The sequence below is a fragment of the Chiloscyllium plagiosum genome, chromosome 4 (genome assembly GCF_004010195.1).
Source record: "Chiloscyllium plagiosum isolate BGI_BamShark_2017 chromosome 4, ASM401019v2, whole genome shotgun sequence".
Lineage (NCBI taxonomy): Eukaryota > Metazoa > Chordata > Chondrichthyes > Orectolobiformes > Hemiscylliidae > Chiloscyllium > Chiloscyllium plagiosum.
Window position 1 is genome coordinate 70673369 of NC_057713.1, and position 16669 is coordinate 70690037.

A 16669-nucleotide genomic window follows, 5' to 3' on the forward strand; every position below is an offset into this window, starting at 1 on the left:
TTCAGGATACAATGGACATAAACTCGCAGATCTCTCTACTCATCAATTTTTCCCAAGGCTTGGAGGGCCGAAGGGACTGTTACTGGGCTGTAAATTGTCTTTGTTTTTTGTTCCTTGACCAAGGCACCAGAAACAGTGGCAAAAAAACAGCCTTGTCAATCATGCGAAGTCCTCCTCAATAACATCTGGTGACTAATGTTAAAATTGGGAGACCTGTCGCACAAAGTGATCAATCAGTAGTCTGATATAGTCATTCTCATTAAATGAGACCTTATAGAAGGCTAATGCCCGAAACGTCGATTCTCCTGTTCCCTAGATGCTGCCTGACCTGCTGTGCTTTTCCAGCAACACATTTCCAGCATCTGCAGACCTCACTTTCTCCTCTTCTGTTTACAGTATAGTTCCCTGTAGAATTAGACTTCCCAAAATGCATCACCTCACATTTGCCTGGATTGAACTCCATCTGCCAGTTCTCCACACAACTCTCCAGTCTAACTATATTCTCCTGCATTCTTTGACAGTCCCCTATGCTTTCTGCTACTCCACCAATCTTCGTGTCATCTGCAAACTTACTGATCAGACCAACAATGTCCTCTTCTAGAACATTTAGGTATATTACAAACAACAGTGGCCCAAGCACTGATCCCTGTGTAACACCACTGGTTACCTTTCTCCATTTTGAGAAATTCCCTTCAGCTACTACTCCCTGTCTCCTGTTGCTCAACCAGTTCTTTATCCACCCAGCTAGAACACCCTGCACACCACGTGACTTCACTTTCTCCATTAGTTTACCATGGGGAACCTTACCAATTGCCTTAATAGAGTCCATGTATATGACATCTGAAGCCCTTCCTTCATTTATCAAATTGGTCACTTCCTCAAAGAACTCTATTATATTGGTAAATCAATCTACTCCACTCAAATCCATGTTGCCTATCTATCCAATGGTTGATCCATCCAATTTAATTCCTTTTCTCTTGGTAATGGTTAGGTACAACAAAATGGCTTGCTCAGCCATTTCAGGGGCACTTAAGATTTCTGTGAGTCTGAACTCGTGTGTAGACAGACTGGGGGAGGGTTTCCTTCTCTAAAGGGTGTAAGTGAGTTTCCTGCGGAAGAGAATTCCACAGATTCTCAACTCTCTGAGTGAAAAATTCTTCCTCATCTCAGCTCTGAATGGCTTAGACGTTATTCTTAGACTGTGTATTAAGGTACTAATAAAAATATTCTGTCAACTGCATTGCAAAATTTTTTAAAAATTGTGAAACTTTTCTTCTCATCAAAAATAATTTGCATTTTTATCACACTTTCATGACCTCAGGACATCACAAAGCACTTTATAGCTAACAAAGTCTCTGCTGTAATGTAAGGAAAGTTTAACGTCTCAGCTATAAGAAAATGCAGCTCTCCCGCAGTATTACACAGGTCAGTCTTTCACGTTATATGCTTCTCTTGATTTGTGTTTGACCTCTTTACTGTCTTGTTCCATTTCTGGTGTTTCTTTCTGGCTCACATCTCTGTCTCTTATTATGGTTTAGATTAGATTAGATTACTTACACTGTGGAAACAGGCCCTTCGGCCCAACAAGTCAGTGCTAACCACTGTACCACCGTGCCGCCCACGAATATTAGTGTTCACCACATTTCTGATGTTTCTTTCTGGCTCACATCTCTGTCTCTTATTATGGTTTAGATTAGATTAGATTACTTACACTGTGGAAACAGGCCCTTCGGCCCAACAAGTCCACACTGACCCGCCGAAGCGCAACCCACCCATACCCCGACATTTACCCCTTACCTAACACTACGGGCAATTTAGCATGGCCAATTCACCTGACCTCCACATCTTTGGACTGTGGGAGGAAACCGGAGCACCCGGAGGAAACCCACGCAGACACGGGGAGAATGTGCAAACTCCACACAGTCAGTCGCCTGAGTCAGGAATCGAACCCAGGTCTCTGGCGCTGTGAGGCAGCAGTGCTAACCATTGTACCACCGTGCCGCCCATATTAGGTCCAGAGATGTGCAGGCTAGGTGGATTCACCATGTGAAATGCAGGGTTACAGTGATAGGGCATAGGGTGAGGATGCTCTTTAGATGGTCGATGTGGACTCTGAGCCAAATGGCCTGCTTTCACACTGTCAGGCTTCCAATATTCTGATAGAGGTGTGGGGAAAGAATATATCCAACATCATCCTCATCTTGATTGCCAATTTAGTGCATGGCTGCATCATGGACTCTGAGTATCAAATATCAAACATCACTAAGTACTGAGGTTCCACCTGTTGTGAAGAATGAGTCTGGCCACTTTGCCACGGAAAAGTTCCAAGTATTTGGACCATATCACTTGTCCCCTATGGAGATGCATGTTCAGAAAAACCCCCTTGACTACAAGTCCATTGGCAAAGGTGAGCATGTAATGTCCTCGATTTGAGGAAATTATAATGCTGTCAGAATGTCCTGTCACCAGAACTTTCCAACAAGCACTAAGACAGAGCTTGGCTGGTGTTAAAAAGATCTTTCATGCACATCCAAACTCTTTCAGCCACTACACTAGAGATGATTGAGAGGGAAGACACCATTGCTTATTTCCTTTTAAAATGATCCTTTGTAAAGAAGACCTGGAGAGAACTGCAGTGGTATTTGTCACTGCTTCTCGGGATACACCGAGACAGATATCAGCTGCACCTGGAGAACCATTAATTTGGTGAAAGACAGTCTTTGTTCTATCTGAAACTCACTGGTCTTCCAGTGTAGAGAGTTGTCCTCATCAAGTGTTGTAGACTGCCACATTACATGCTGCAGGGCCAAATACTGAGGGAGATAATAAAGCTTGGGGCAGTCCCACCAGAAGCAGTGAGGAGAGATCACTGTCTAAGACATGTGTGCTATGATATTCCAAGGGTCTTATAGAACCCTTGGTCGCTTCTAGGGGAATTTAAATAGTTTCTCATCATATTTAGCAAATATCCCAATACTACATTTGGATTGAGGGACTCCAAGGGTGTAAATGCTCAAATAAAAATGAAATATTTTTATTGTATCTCTGTAATGAACTTGAACTGTTTAGTAATGTATTTAGATGATTTAGGAATAAAGAATATTTTTACAAAAAAAAAGAAAGAAAATGAGATAACTAGAGTTCAAGGTCTACATGGTTCTGTGAGGGTGAAGGGCAAGGTTGGCAGGAATAGGGAACTCTGGATGATAAACGATATTGAGGGTCTGACCAGAAAAAGAGAAGCCAGCGTGGCTCAGGTACAGGCAGCTGGGTCTGGGGAATCTCTGGAGGTATATAGGGGATACATGAATTTACTGAAGAAGGAAATCAGGAGGATGAAAAGGGGGCATGACTTAGCCTTAGGGTGACTCCAAAGAGGTTCTTTAAGTATATTAAAGGAAAAAGAATAATTAGAGTGAGAGAATAGGACCCCTCAAGGACCAAAGTGGATATGTATGTGTAGAACCACAGGAGATGGGTGAGGCCTTCCATGAATATTTCTCCGCTGTGCTTACCATGAGAAAGAGATGTAGACTTGGGAAATTGATCTAGTTAGTGTGAATATTTTCGGGACAGTCCGTGTCACAGTAAAGGAGGAGTTGGATATTTTAGAATGTAAGAAGGTGGATAAATCTCCTGGTCCTGACCAGATATATCCAAGAATCTGGCAAGATGCTAGAGAAGAAATTGTGGGGCCCTGGCTGATATTTTTCATCACTTTTAGCCATGGAGTGAGTTCCAGGAAGACTGGAGGGTAGCGAAAGTTGTGCCCTTATTCAAGGAGGGCTGCAAAAAAAAAAAGCTTAGGAACTAGTGTGAAGAAGGTATGCTTTCCTTTATTGGTCAGAGCATTGAGTATTGGATTTGGAAAGTCATGTTGCAGCTGTACAGGACATTTGTTTTGGAATCTGAAAGGGTTCAGAAAAGATTTACAAGATTGCCAGGGTTAGAGGATTTCAGCTGTAGGGAGAGGCTGAATAGGCCAGGGCTGTATTCCCTGGAACATTGGAGCCTGAGGGTTGACCTTATAGAGGTTTATAAAATCATGAGAGGCATGGATAGGATAAATAGATGAAGTCATTTCCCTGGGGAAACTAGAGGGCATAGGTTTAGGGTGAGAGGGGAAAGATATAAAAGGGACCCAAGGGGAAACATTTTCAGATAGAGGGTGGGGTGTGTACAGAATGAGCTGTGGTGGAGAAGTGGTGGAGGCTGGTACAAATTACAGCATTTAAAAGGCATCTGGATGGCTGTATGAATAGAAAGAGTTTAGAGGGATATGGGCCAAGTGCTGGCAAATGGGACTAGATTAGATCAGGATATCTGGTCGGCATGAACAAGTTGGACTGAAGGGTCTGTTTCCGTGCAGTACATCTTTATGACTCTACGACTCTATAGACATGAAGCTTAACATCTGTGGTAGTTAAATCATTTGAGAAGATTCTGAGGGATGAGATACACATGCATTTGGAAAATCAGGGTTTGTTTAGCATAGCTTTGTGCGTAGGAGATCATGCCTCACCAATTTGCTAGAGCTCTTTGATGAAGTGACTAGGGAGGTTGATGAGGTCAGGGTGGTAGACATAGTCTATATGGATTTCAGTAAGGCCTTCAATAAGGTTCCACATAGTAGGCTGATCTGGAAGGTTAGATCACATGGAATCCAGAGGGAGCTGGCAAATTGGATACACAATTGGCTTGATGATAGAAAGTAGAGGGTAATAGTTGAAGATGCTTGGGAGACTGACTAATGGTGTACCTTAGGGATCGGTGCTGGGCCCATTGCTGTTTTTCATCTATATCGACGATTTGGTTGAGAATGTATAAGGCATGATTAATAAGTTAGCAGATGACACTAAAATAGACAGTATCATGGACCGTTATCAGAAATTGCAGCTGGACCGTGATTAGTGGGCTGAGAAATGGCAAATGGAACTTTAATATAGATATAGAGGTCTTGCATTTTGGAAAGTCAAATCAAGATAGGAGTTTCATGATAAATGGTAGTGCCTTAAGGAGTGTTGTGGAACAGAGGGATCTTTGGAGTTCAGGTTCACAGTTCTCTGCAAGTGGAGTCATAGGTAGACAGGGCAGTGAAGAAGGCTTTAGGCACACTGGCCTTCATTAGCCAGGGCATTGAGTATAGAAGTTAAGAAGTTATGTTGCAGTTGTACAGGACGTTGGTGAGGCCAAAATTGGAATACTGTGCACAGTTTTGGTCACACTGCTATGGGAAGGATGTTATTAATCTGGAAAGGTGCAGAAGAAATTTACAAGGATGTTATCAGGACTCAAGGGTCTGGGTTACGGGGAGAGGTTGGACAAGTGTGGACATTTTTCTTTTTAGCATAAGAGATGAGGGGACATCTTATAGAAGTGTTCAAGATTATGAGAGGCATGGATAGGGTGAATGCACTCAGTTTTTTTCCCAAGGTTGGGGAATCGAGGACTAGAGGGCGTCAGCTTAAGGTTAGAGGGGAAAGACTAAGAGGGAATCTGAGGGGCAACATATTTACACAGTTTGGTACATATATGAAATAAGCTGCCAGCAGAAGTGGTTGAGGCAGGTACATTAACAACATTTAAAAGGCATTTGAACAAATACAAGAATAGGAACGGTTTAGAAGGATTTGGGCCAAGTGCAGGGAAATGGGGTTAGCATGGACGGACATTTTGGTCAGACCAGTTTAGGCTATCTCCATGCTGTAGGACTCGATGTCTCTATGAACATATGGTGATTGGAAAAAGCAGCATAATGGACATAAGAAAAAAATTGCAGCAAGTGGTTAGGATCTGGAATGCACTGCCTGGGAGTTTGGTGGAGACAGGTTTAATCAAGGCCCTCAAAGACTATTTTAATTATATTCTGAAGAGAAAAAGAGTTTGGACAACAGAGGGAAATGTCGAAGAGCCATACTCATTGCATTGTTGCTGCAGAGAGGTGGCACAAACAAGAATGGCCCATTCCACGGTTTATCTCTTCTACATTTGTAGGTTTGTACCTTTAGGTTCTCACTTATGCCTCATTTTTATCAGATTTTGTATGACCAGTTAAAGATTTGATTTTATACAAAATTGTAAAATAACACAAGAAAAGCTCATAAAAAGACATTCTGTCCAAACAATAGAAGAATGTAGCTTTGGCAGTCATTAAAATGTAACCAAGGAAAAAATCAGCAGTGATTAAGATAAATTTTAACTAGTGAGTCTTACCGTTCATACTATCTGTCACACTGCTGTTGATATGCAGTATGGGAACTGCTCAAACTCATCCATTCTCTCTCGTTTATCAATGTGAAATTCCAGTAATCCTCTCATATATCATTGGAGAAGCCCGCACATTACTGTTGCCAGACCATTCCTGGGACTTGAAAAAATATTTTTAATAGCCGATTTGCGAATTTGATATTCAGTTTTTAGATTCAGTGATCCACCTATGAGACCAAGTGACCTTCTTTCATCCAATTTCAGTATTTAAAGAGAATCCTTTTGTGATGAAAAAGGACTGCAGAAATGATATTCACAGACTGAGTTTGCCTCTTACAATCAACGAGAGGGTGACTATACTGAATATTTTTTAAAGTGATTTGATTGCAGGATTATTTAGCACATGTTTCAGTTCACAGAGGTCACTGGTTATCATCTAATATTAATTTATGAAGTGAAGCATCAGTGACCTGGGTGCTTAGAAATTGTTGTCTGACAGTCTCTTGCATCAGTGTATTAGTCAGTCTCCCTGTCAGAGTTTGTACTTCTGTTCTTTATGATGGTTGAATGTTAAATAGAGAAATCTTTTTTTCACAAATCTTGCACATTTAATAAGTAGATTGATCTGTACTTACCATATATGGTTTTTGAGTAATCTCTGCTCACAACAGAAATGTCCAATTAAATATTTATTTCTACAAATGAGGTTCAGTGGAAACAAACAAGACATATTCAGTCTTGTTTAGTGAAATATTCGGCTAGAAACATGCCTGAGCCTGAATGTTGGGCCGAAGCTTAATTGATTATATGAGTAAGCCTGGAGCACTTCCACAGCAGTTCACCCAATTCCAGATTTCACGGGGTGAATGTAAGGCTGGTAATAAGCCCCATGTAGAGTTGGAAAGAATTACAGGGGTGAAGGAGATAAGTTGGGAAAGCATCGTTTAGATTCCGTATGCCATTGCAGAGATTCTGATTGGTAATTGTTTAATTTAACTTGCATTTCATTGGCACTTAGGTAATTGAATAGTCTGATATATCCCCTACTGATTGAGAATTGGTAGCAGCAAATAGATATGAACCAATTATTGACTCTATCATTTTCTGATGTAAACAACCCATCGCCTGTTTTCAGTCGAGTGAGTTTTATTCATTTGGTAGTTTCTGTAACACAGCATCAGATCGGGTTCACGAACTGCTCACTAAAATTTCTATCTTCTGCTTGAAAAAGAAACCCAACAAGTACCATTTTTATCCCATAGAATTTATGTTAAATTAACAACAAGAAATATATAATTAAAGTAGCAGTAGTCTTTTCAAGCCAAACTAAGGATGTAGTCTCCCTCAGCATCACGAATTGTAAATGTAATATTCATTCCTGTTCAAGCCTTCCTGAAAATTTCCTGGTCAAAAAGTTTTGAAAATAATACGTTTCTGGTCAAATGTTAGTCCACACTCGAGTAGTGATAGAAAATCCAGAACATGTCCTTTCATCAGTAAATAATCACTTTATAGTTGAATACATCCACTGAACCATCTTTAGAGAGGCAGGTATTTTTCTCAACCTAGTTCAAAATCCAAAGAACTGCAGTTTTCTGGCACACAGTATTCTAATGCTTTAAAAACAATTTAGAAGCTGTCATTTTTGTAATTACAAGAACTAATTACCATCCTCAGCAACTAAATTGCTAAACATAATGCAAGTTGAATCAATTTTGAAAACATACAAATTTCAAGGCAAAGGGAGCATTTTGGCATATTTGAAAAGGAAATGGGAAAATAATACACTTTGTTTTGTCCTCAGATAATTCCCAGGGAATATCATATCATAAATATTTGCATTCAGTTCTTATCAAAATATTTGCATTTGTTTTTTATCCAGCTCCAAACTGGACTCTGCCAGATACTGCGAGGAGCTACACGCCATGCACATATTTCTAATGAAATATGTCTTGGGCTGATATATTTTGGCTAGAACTTTATCAAAATAATGGCGAAGTCAGTTATTCTCAGCAATGTCTCATTTTGCAATTAGCTTGTAATGTGATTCATCCAGGATTAATTCTGGATAACAATATATATCATATATATATCGATTAGTCAATTACCCAAGATAACTACACTTGACTTTTTGAATATTTGGTCATATAATTGCAATATGCATATTAAAAGTTGTTTAAATGTTTCTTGTTTGAGTGGGATTATATCCTTTAAGAGCTCATGCTATGATTAATATTGAGACAGATTTTTCTCTTATCCTTGCTGTCAGTTCTTTGAGAGTCTTTCCACTCACTTAGGTCTTTATCAATTGCTTTAAGATTGTGCACTGAGTCTGTGGAGGGATTTCTGTTAACTGACTGTTATCAGGGCCAAGGGATACAGGAAATCCAAAATGTTTATAATTGCAAATAGTACAGACATACATGCAGAAAGGACTTATCTGATTAATAGATGGGAAATATTCAATGCTGAAGCAATGGCTTTGAGTTTCACACTTTATTTAGTTGAAACTTTGTAGTGTTTCAAAAAAATAATAATTTGGTGGTTTTATGTTTATCTGTAAACTTTTACGTCTTCCCTTAAACAGTATGATTGTAATTCTATTATTGTTGATATTCATACTACATTTTTCTTAGTTGGTTTTACACATTCATTACATGGTACAATTCAACAGTAACACTGTTACTGCTGATCACCATTTATAGCCCTTCAAATCTTTTCTCTCTAACCACTGCTGACCATTGTCATTCTTACTGTTCAGCAGCAACTGTTTCAGATTTTCCCAGGTTTATTTCCTTTTACACAACTCTGCATCTATGCAAATTGACAACAAAATAATCTCATGGTGCTATAAAACAAAATCAAGCAAATATCGAATTATATTTTTTTTGGCTTGTTTGGCATCATTTTACTCTGTTTATCACAATGTCAGATTTTCTCACAGTTCAGAAATTTAAACTGTGAACAGTTGATAGCAATGTTAATTTTAAACAAACATTTGATTTCTAGTTCCATAAACTAATCAAGCAGGGTTTCAAGTGCATGGATGTTCTAAGAGAAAGAAATCTTGAATCAGGTACATGTCACAGCTTACACACATTCCTGGGATATTCTAAAGTACTTCATAAATGATGGTTATCTTTTGTCACTTGTTATGTAACTAACCAGGCCAAGAAATTACAGATAGTCATTTTTGGTGTGAGAGGTAACTAGCCTCGGTATAAGCCAATGTCTCTCTGATAATGCAACTCTCACCCAGTACTGTACTGTGTCAGCCCAGTGCATACACTCAAATTCCGTAATGGTTTTGATACTAGCAGTCTAAATTATGAGATTTTAAGTACAAAATCGTGAATAAAATGTGGCATTAATAGGAAGGGAACTTCATGAATGAGAAGTACAACATTTATTATTTCTTATTCACAGGATATGGGCATCAGGGACTAGACCAGCACTTATTGCCCAGAAGACAGTTATGATTCAACCACAATGCTGTGGACAATATATAGAGTCATATGTAGGCCAGACAAGGTAAGGATAGCAATGACCCAGATGAGCTTTCCTTGATAAATTGCAACGGTCTTATGGTTATCATTAGATTCTTAACACCAGGTTTTTACGAATTCAAATTTCACTACCTGCCTTGGTAGGATTTGAACCCAGGTTGCCAGAGCATTATATGGATGAATAGTCAGTGATAATACCACTATGCCATTGCCTCCCCTGCCTACTAAAAGAAAACAAAACCATATTTATTAAAATATCTTTTGTTTTTATGATATTAATGATTGTAATTCGAAGTAGAATTAAGAGAACACTGCATCTTACATTTTGTTGAGCTCAATGCGAGTTGTGTTGGAATTCTTGGAGGGATTTCCTCTGCGGGAGTCCTAATAAATTTTTTCATTCAATCTTACCAAATTTGCATCAGTACTACCTACCTCACCATTATTGTGTCCCTCTCATCAAATTCTATACCCTTGCTGTTCCTAGAACAGCTCACCAACTAGCAGATCTCGTCTAAAAGACCAGTGTAACTTGCTCCCCTGCTATCTTTAAAAGGCTGCTGTGTGCCTGGACAAGCATTCACAATCTGGTGTAGCCCTTCACCAGCAACATCATGGTACTGCAGCTACAGAGCAATGTGAAGCTGGCATGCTGATGTTTCCTTGCATATGCAACCTCATTCTCTCAGCCTAGTCGTCATTTAACCACCAAGCAACACAGTTTCCCTGTGGTTAGATATATGCCATTTAGATATAGCTTTAAATTAAGGGGGGGTAGATATAGGACTGATGTTAGGGGTAGGTTCTTCACTCAGCGAGTCGTTAGTTCATGGAATGCCCTGCCAGTAACAGTGGTGGACTCTCCCTCTTTATGGGCATTTAAGAGGGCATTGGATAGGTATATGGAGGATAGTGGGTTAGTGTAGTTTAGGTGGGCTTGGATCGGCGCAACATCGAGGGCCCAAGGGCCTGTACTGCGCTGTATTCTTCTACATTCTACATTCTACATTCTACATTCTACATTCTACATTCTACATTCTACATTCTACATTCTACATAAACCTCTCTATGTACTGCTACTGTGTCCCCAACAAAATGAACTGATGTGATCTTGCATGGATGGCATCATTCATTGTTCTAATGCACTTGTGAGTGTCTGACTGACAGATCTCAGGTGTATCACCATCTGTCCCTGAGGAGCAGTCACATGGAAGTTCAAAATAGCTGTCCCTTCACATGCTGATAAGAAAGTGGCCTCCCCACTTCTGCATCCATTACAGCGCCATCTCAGTGTCCTGGGATATACGGAGCCTGTACTGACATTGTGCCTGCATAATGTCCCTCCCTTCTGTGACACAGTGTCCGCTCAACTCTGCGACCTAAGCACCAGTAATCAAGCTCTGACAGTTACAAACCTCCCTTGGACCAGACGCCCGATCATGTTGATCCTCCAGTTTGAGGTAGACGGCTCAAACCAGAGCAGTTTGCGTCATTTGCAAATTTGACTGGAATTTCCTCCTGGATGAATGCTGTGATTGGAACCATAGTCTAGATTAGAGTGGTGCCATTGAGTCATAGAGTCATGGAGATGTACAGCATGGAAACAGACCCTTCGGTCCAACCTGTCCATGCCGACCAGATGTCCCAACCCAATCTAGTCCTGCCTGCCAGCACCCGGCCCATATCCCTCCAAACCCTTCCTTTTCATATACCCATCCAAATGCCTTTTAAATGTTGCAATTGTACCAGCCTCCACCACTTTTTCTGGCAGCTCATTCCATACACATACCACCCTCTGCATGAAAAAATTGCCCCTTAGGTCTCTTTTATATCTTTCCCCTCTCATCCCAAACCTATGCCCTCCAGTTCTGGACTCCCCCATCCTAGGGAAAATACTTTGTCTATTTAACCTATCCAGGACCCTTAAAATTTTGTAAACCTCTATAAGGTCACCCCTTAGCCTCTGATGCTACAGGGAAAACAGCTCCAGCTTGTTCAGCCTCTCCCTATAGCTCAAATCCTCCAACCCTGGCAACATTCTTGTAATCTGTTCTGAACCCTTTCAAGTTTCACAACATCTTTCCAATAGGAAGGAGACCAGAATTGCATGCAATATTCCAACAGTGGCCTAACCAATGTCCTGTACAGCCGCAACATGACCTCCCAACTCCTGTACTCAATAGTAACCCTCTTCGCTGTCCACTACACCTCCAATTTTGGTGTCATCTGCAAACTTACTAACTGTACCTCTTATGCTCGCATCCAAATCATTTATGTAAATGATATAAAGTAGAGGGCCCAGCACCGATCCTTGTGGTACTTCACTGGTTAAAGGCATCCAATCTGAAAAACAACCGTCCACCACCACCCTCTGTCTTCTACCTTTGAGCCAGTTCTGTATCCAAATGGCTAGTTCTCCCTGTATTCTAACCTTGCTAATCAGTCTCCCATGGGGAACCTTGTCAAACGCCTTACTGAAGTGCTGGAAAAGCACAGCAGGTCAGGCAGCATCGCTCGAATCGAGACTCTGGTTTCCAGCATCTGCTGTCCTTGTTTTTACCTGGTTGATTTTAAACCTACTGTGAATCCTCTTGCAAGAATGCATGCCTTGGAGACATTTTCCTCCTCTCTCTACAAGAACCTCAGTGAGTCTCTCTCTCTCACTGCAACCCCCATGTCATCTCCTCTGCCCTGAAGCTCTTCAACCATGTCCTGAAACAGACTCGTTGCCACAGCCACATTTGCTTTCTCAGTGCCTGCCTCTGTAACCAACTCATTCCACGCGTGATTGGAACCATGTGGACCTTATTAATTATGAGATCCTTGATTGGGGCTGTTAATGTTGTGGTGGCACGGTGGCTCAGCAGTTAGCACTACTGCCTTACAGAACCAAGGACCAGCCTTCGATTCCCACCTCAGGCACCTGTCTGTGTGGAGTTTGCACATTCTCCCTGTGTCTACATGAGTTTCCTCTGGGTGTTCTGGTTTCCTCCCGCAATCTAAAGATGTACAGGTCAGGTGAATTGGCTATGCTAAATTGCCCATAGTGTTAGGTGCATTAGTCAGGGGTAAATGTAAGGAAATGGGTCTGGGTGGGTTATTCTTCAGAGTGTCGGTGTGGATTTGCTTAGCCAAAGGGAGTCTAATCTAATCAGGGAATTCTGGCTGACCGATATAAAAAAGGGATTCAGAATCTCCTTACTTCAGGCACTGACTCTGAGCGAGCTGGCCACACAGCCAGTGCACCGTTGTTGGTTTTTGTGTTTGCAGACTGGATTCATGAACTGGTTGATATACAAATCCAGTTTGTTCCTGGTATTCATTTATTGAAGACTGATTTCTGGACTGGCTGATCTTCACATCAATGTGTTACAGGTGTATTTCAGTTCTCATTAGGGAAGTGTTGTTTCACTGACTGGTTACAACCTATGTGTTACTCATTTTCTGTGTTTCATTTTGAGAAAGGACAATGCTGATTTTGTGGCAGGGCTTAGCCCTTGCACACTGTTATTTTTAGTGTCTGCACTTTCCTTTTTGCACGTGGTTTCACTTTTTGGTGTTTGAACTGAGCCCCTGTGAGATAACTGCTCCTTTCGAGATGAACTGTTCCTCTTTGAGTAGATCTGGCCCTCTGTGGGTGGACTAGGCCTCTGTAAAGACTGAATACCTGTGTATGTGCTAGGAAGTAAGCATTTATTGCATGCAGGAGTGGATTCTGCCTTCAAGAATGAGCTCTGCCTTTGGGAGTGGACCGAGCCCCTGTGAGTAAACTGCACCCTTACAATGAACTGTATTCCTGTGAATGGGCCCAGTCCTCTGTGGATGGACCAGGTCTCTATTGAGACTAAACACCTGTGTGTGCTGTGGGTGTGCATTTGTTGCTTTCAGGAGTGAACTCTGCACACTGTAGTGGACTCTGCCTTCGGATGTGGACTCTGTTTCTGGCAATGGACTCTGTATACTGGAGTGGACTGTGTTCCTGATAATGGACACTGTATACTGAAGAGAACTGTTTCTGGTAATGGACTCTGTGTACCAGAGTGGATTCTGTTTTTGGTAATTGACTCTTGCTTGTTGGGGTTATCATCTGCATTGTCTTGTGTCCCTGGATCTGGCAGGCCTTACTGTGAGCGGGGAGGCTTGCAAGTCATCCTGAAAACTGTTACCCTGGGAGCCTGAGGGTGGGTAGGCTGTCCTGTGAGCCAGAAGTTGAGCAGGCTGCCCAAAGAGCCGGAAGGTGGGCTGGCCATCCCGATGCCGGTCATTCTGAGAACTGGAATGTGGGTAGGCCATCCTGAGTGCTGTCGCCCTGAGAAGGGAGTGGGATGGGCTGGCCAAAAGATGTGTCAGGGTGGCTGAGAGCCAGGTGCGTAGGGGTAGGCCGATGGCCTGAAGGCGTGTGAGCTGCCCTGTGGGCTGTAGTCCCAGGGAGAGGGACGGGATTTCCAAGAGGTGACCGGAAGGTGCGTTGAGTCAGTCGACAGGCCGGATGGTGCATCAGAGTGGGCTGAGAAGCTGGAAGGAGCATGAGGTGGACTGAGAGCTGGAAGGGCAGAGAGGCGGGCTGCCTTTGAGTGGCCAGTAGGTGGGAGGGACAGGTGACTTGGTGGGTTGCTGGGGGGGGGGGGGGGGTCTATGTTCTATGCACTGTTTTTCATTGGATTAGACTATCTTGTCTGTGTTTATTATTTTTCTTTTATGACGAAAGGTGGGACTTGAGGTTTGCCTGAATTTCACTGATAACTGATTGAATGGTGAGGTTTGGACTTTGGTTTTGCTGTCCCTTCCCCTGTAAGTAGTATTTATTTTGTAATTTATTTATTTATTTATTATTTTGCTTTTTGTTTATTGTTAACTGTTTGTATTTTGTATGGTTTCATTAAAAAATATAAAGGGAATGAGAATCTCCTTACGTAAGGGACTGACTCCGAGCTCGCACAGTGACGGGATACCGGCATCTGTGCAGTTATTTTAATGGCGAAGGGAGAAAATAGTACATGTCTGAAGAACATTTACTTGCAACAGTTGCCTTTGAGTGGGGTAAGCATTTCTGACATCATGCCTTTATTTGCGAAGTTTGACGTTTTCATTGAAGACACGGCCCATATGTGGAAAGAATGCAATATCTTTTCCAGGCAAATGTCAGTGGGTCAAAAGAAAAGCCATGAGTAATCCTTCTGACTGCTTGCTGACCAGCTGCATTTTCAGTTATAGAGTCATAGAGATGTACGGCATGGAAACAGACCCTTTGGTGCAACCTGTCCATGCCGACCAGATGTCCCAAACCAATCTAGTCCTGCCTGCCAGCACCCGACCCATATCCTCCAAACCCATCTTATTCATTTCCCCATCCAAATGCCTCTTAAATGTTGCAATTGTACCAGCCTCCACCACTTCCTCTGGCAGCTCATTCCATACAAGTAACAACCTCTGCATGAAAAAGTTGCCCCTTAGGTCTCTTTTATATATTTCCCCTCTCACCCTAAACCTATTCTTTTATATATTTCCCCTCTCACCCTAAACCTATGCCCTCTAGTTCTGGACTCCCATGCACCAGGGAAAAGACCTTGTCTATTTACACTATCCATGCCCCTCATAATTTTGTAAAGCTCTATAAGGTCACCCCCTCAGCCTCCGACGCTACAGGGAGAACAGCCCCAGCCTGTTCAGCCTCTCCCTATAGCTCAAATCCTCCAACCCTGGCAACATCGTTGTAAATCTTTTCTGAACCCTTTCAAGTTTCACAACATCTTTCCGATAGGAAGGAGACCAGAACTGCTCGCAATATGCCAACAGTGGTCTAACCAATGTCCTGTACATGACATCCCAACTTCTGTACTCAGTACTCTGACCAATAAAAGAAAGCATACCAAACGCATTCTTTACTATCCTATCTACCTGCGACTCCACTTTCAACGATTTATGAACCTGCACTCCAAGGTCCCTTTGTTCAGCAACACTCCCTAGGACCTTACCATTAAGTGTATAAGTCCTGCTAAGATTTGTTTTCCCAAAATGCAGCACCTCGCATTTATCTGAATTAAACACCATCTGCCACCTCTCAGCCCATTGGCCCATCTGGTCAAGATCCTGTTGTAATCTGAGGTAATCCTCTTCATTGTCCACTACACCTCCAATTTTGGTGTCATCTGCCAATTTATTTACTGTACCACTTATGCTCGCATCCAAATCATTTATGTAAATGACGAAAAGTAAAGGACCTAGCACCGATCTTTGTGGCACTCCACTGGTCACAGGCCTCCAGTCTGAAAATCAACCCTTCACCACCACCCTCTGTCTTCTACCTTTGAGCCAGTTCTGTATCCTAATGACTCGTTCTCTATGCATTCCGTGAGATCTAACCTTGCTAATCAGTCTCCCATGGAGAATCTTGTCGAACGCCTTACTTAAGTCCATATAGATCAAAAAATCAATCAAGTTGTGAAACATGATTTCCCATGCACAAAGCCATGTTGACTATCCCTAATCAGTCCTTGCCTTTCCAAATATATGTCCATCCTGTCCCTCAGGATTCCCTCCAACAATTTGCACACCTCCAACAATTTGACGTCAGGCTACTGGTCTATAGTTCCCTGGCTTGTCTTTACCACCTTTCTTAAACAGTTATTCAGAGCTTATTTTTCCCAGAGGCACTGGGTACGAAAACCTTTCCAAGAGTTGACAGATGTTGTTAAGGAATATTATAACCCACAAACCTTCTCTAATTCTGAGACTCTATCGGTTTTATTTCACTGTTCAAGAACCAAGAGAATCATGTCAGGATTTTTGACTAAGTTAAGATGACTGACAGTGGCCCATGATTTTGTATTAACCTTGAATGAAATACTGAGAGATGATTTGGTATAAATGGCATAACCATGCAAAAGTGTCTACTAGCTGAAGTCCACCTGGACTTCAGACAGACATGACAACTGGCGTTGTCATTAGAAGATAGC